The sequence below is a fragment of the Lethenteron reissneri genome, unplaced genomic scaffold (genome assembly GCF_015708825.2).
Source record: "Lethenteron reissneri isolate LAM-NWPU_2019-01 unplaced genomic scaffold, ASM1570882v1 scaffold_1300, whole genome shotgun sequence".
Taxonomy (NCBI): domain Eukaryota; kingdom Metazoa; phylum Chordata; class Hyperoartia; order Petromyzontiformes; family Petromyzontidae; genus Lethenteron; species Lethenteron reissneri.
In genome coordinates, this window is record NW_026891004.1 from 37,501 (window position 1) to 41,618 (window position 4,118).

Genomic DNA, 4,118 nt, shown 5'->3' on the forward strand with positions numbered 1-4,118 from the left:
GAGAGAGACAGAGAGAGGAGAGAGACAGAGTGAGGAGAGAGGGGAGAGAGAGAGGAGAGAGTGAGGAGAGAGAGAAAGTGAGGAGAGAGAGTGAGGAGTGAGAGAAAGCGCATCGTAATTTCTGAATCGTGATGTAAACATTTTAAACTTGAGGGAATTCATGTCTTGGCAGTGGCAATGAGAGATGCAAACATTGAAATGGTTCGGGGCTTGAATCGGATGAAAATTCAGAGGCGTTAAAACGTGCAAACTACCAACTGAAATGTTCATTATTTTAAAGAAATTCCACAAGAACAATTGTCGTGGGGTACGTGTTGCTGTGTGCGTTTACACAATTTGACTTGAAGTCTTCCCGCAGAAATCTGCTTACACAGAAACAAAACATACAGCCAAGGAATTGTGGTGACGTGTTGTTTTAAATTGTCTGAATTTTTGTAAAACACTCACTACCCAGTAGTTTTGATCGTTGATGAATAATGTTTGTGTGTTTAGCGTTACCGACATAAAGTGCGTGCAAGTAAGTCGTGATTTTTAAACGTAATCTTCACTTATCATGGAACACAAATCTGAGTAGTAGTATCATGGCATGGAGCTGTGTGAACATACAGCTGGATACTCGCAGTCACCTCAACAACAAGTCATTCTCATGTTCTGAGAAAAGGATTATTTGAAACTCTTAGTTTTTTTCGGGAAAAAACAAGTTTTAATAAGTCATATAAATAATAAACATAAAATAATAATTTTATTTAATTATAATTTCTAAGCCACGCAGGAAAACATTAAAAATGATAAATACCGTTGAGTGTTGACTGAGTGATTGATGTGAAACTCTCTGCAATAAATGTGACTTGTTGCGTCTCTTAAAACATCTGTGCTGTTCTCTCGCCGCCGTGCTGCAGGAACAATGTTCCTGGAGGATTGCTGCTTTTGTTTAAATCCACGTTTGACGTGACACCCGTAGTGAGTCCAACTGGGTCACAGACGTAGTGGGAGCAACGCTGCTTCACCAACTCAACACGAGCTGCACTTGGGGTGTTCAATGCCCATCTACCCCACGCTACGCAGAGGTCGCAACCGGGTACCCCATACCCGTACTCTACCCCATACCCGTACTCTACCTGATACCCTACCTGATACCCGTACCCTACCTGATACCCGTACTCTACCTGATACCCGTACCCTACCTGATACCCGTACCCTACCTGATACCCGTACCCTACCTGATACCCGTACCCTACCCGATACCCGTACCCTACCCGATACCCGTACCCTACCTGATACCCGTACCCTACCTGATACCCGTACCCTACCTGATACCCGTACCCTACCTGATACCCGTACCCTACCTGATACCCGTACCCTACCCCATACCTGTACCCTACCCGATACCCGTACCCTACCCGATACCCGTACTCTACCCCATACCCGTACCCTACCTGATACCCGTACCCTACCTGATACCCGTACTCTACCCCATACCCGTACCCTACCTGATACCCGTACTCTACCCCATACCCGTACTCTACCCCATACCCGTACTCTACCTGATACCCGTACCCTACCTGATACCCGTACCCTACCTGATACCCGTGTAGGGCTGTTATCGAGGGGCTGTTTGTACATAGGATCAAACGGCGAACAAACACAGTGGGCGGAGCTCCGGGAGTACACGGGGGGGGGGTGCCCGCAACGACGTCCGCATCGGGCAGCCTGGGGGTAGGGCTGCCCGGGGTTGTGATCCGGGGGGGGATATAAAAGGGGATGACAGAGAGAGCTCGGGGCTCAGTATTAGAACAAAGGAGGGAAGATTGAAGACCTGGGTAGCTAGAGCCCTGGACTCCCCTGAGACGCCGCCCTTGTCAGGGCCGCGCAGGACCGAGCCAGCGGCGTGGTTCCGTGAACCAGAGTCAGCACTCTGGGACTCCGGGTACCGTAGCCCGACTCACCAGTGTCGGGCCAGACAGCCTCCCCTAGCCCATTAGTGGAGGACTCGGGGTAGGTCAGGGATAGCTAGCGGTGTATCCCCAATATACGGGTGAGGGGGCCGATACCCCCTCTAGTACTGTCCTGTCGTGACGACTTGTAAAATAAATACACGTGTGCCTCAACCTCGGTGTCAAGCGTCCTCACCGGTACTTCACCCGTACCCGTACTCTACCCCATACCCGTACTCTACCCCATACCCGTACCCTACCTGATACCCGTACCCTACCTGATACCCGTACTCTACCTGATACCCGTACTCTACCCGATACCCGTACCTTACCCGATACCCGTATCCTACCCGATACCCGGCTACCCGTACCCGATACCTGTACCCTACCCGATACCCGTATCCTACCCGATACCCGTACCCTACCCGATACCCGGCTACCCGTACCCGATACCCGTACCCTACCCGATACCTGTATCCTACCCGATACCCGTACCCTACCCGATACCCGTACCCTACCCGATACCCGGCTACCCGTACCCGATACCCGTACCCTACCCGATACCCGACTACCCGTACCGGGTACGGGTAGACCGTGAGTCACTGGTGAGTCACCGTTTGTCACTCATTTCCCAACGTCTTGTCTCTTCTCACAATTCAAGTTCCTAGAATCAACCCACCCGCGCCTGCAACGTGGCTTCATCCCAGAGGTCGCAATCAGGTACCCGATACCCGTACCCGGCCGGGTATCGGGTACGGTACGGGTACTGACACTGTCTTTCTGACAGACCTGTTCTGAGGACGGCTGCTTGCGTTGTGGTCGAAACGTCGTGAGAATTGTATTTTATGACATACACACCACACACACACCACACACACACGACACACACCACACACACACCACACACACACACCACACACACACCCCACACACACCACACACACACCACACACAAACACAAACACACACACACCACACACACACCACACACACACCACACACAAACACACACACAAACACACACACACCACACACACACCACACACAAACACACACACAAACACACACACACCACACACACACACAAACACACACACACCACACACAGTCCACTCAGCACACACTTCACAACTCACGTCTTCCTCTTGTTTTTCTTCTCTCTCTCTCCGCTCTCTCTGTCTCTTTCTGTCTCTCTGGTGATTTCGCTAAAGTCACAGACACATGCCCCGGCAATAGCCGTAACGCAACTTTGAACAGGATTGTGGATTTGGTGTTTCGGGTCCGATTGCGCAACACAAAAGGGGTCGTTAAGTCGGAAACATTCTCAAGATTTATTGCGACAAATTACCCGCGACATTCCACTGTGTGGTGCTGTAAGTACATTTTTATACGTACAGTACTGTATACACAAACCCACACAGAGACCCATAGACTCATCACACAGAGACCCACAGACTCACCACACAGAGACCCACAGACTCACCACACAGAGACCCATAGACTCATCTTATAGAGACCCATAGACTCATCACACAGAGACCCATAGACTCATCTTATAGAGACCCATAGACTCAGCACACAGAGACCCATAGACTCACCACACAGAGACCCACAGACTCATCACACACAGACCCACAAACTCACCTCACAGAGACCCACAGACTCATCACACAGAGACCCATAGACTCACCACACAGAGACCCACAGACTCACCACACAGAGACCCACAGACTCACCACACAGAGACCCACATAATCACCACACAGAGACCCACATAATCACCACAGAGACCCATAGACTCACCACACAGAGACCCACAGACTCACCACACAGAGACCCACAGACTAACCACACAGAGACCCACAGACTCACCACACAGAGACCCACATAATCACCACACAGAGACCCATAGCCTCTGAGGCAGCGTCTCTGCTGTGTTTTACAATCAGTGCTTTGGGGAATGTGAAACAAAAACGGGACACCTTGTAACGTATATTCTTGGTTCTTTCGCTAAAGTCACGTAGAAGGGAAACAATAAAATAATATTTATTTTATTATTCTACGTGACTTTACCGAAAGAACCACGAATGTGAATCCCTGAAATCACGAAAGCTTTAAATCAAAATGTAACTTAACATAACGTGTTCCTGGCCATTGCTTTCAATAATCGCAACGCACACACGC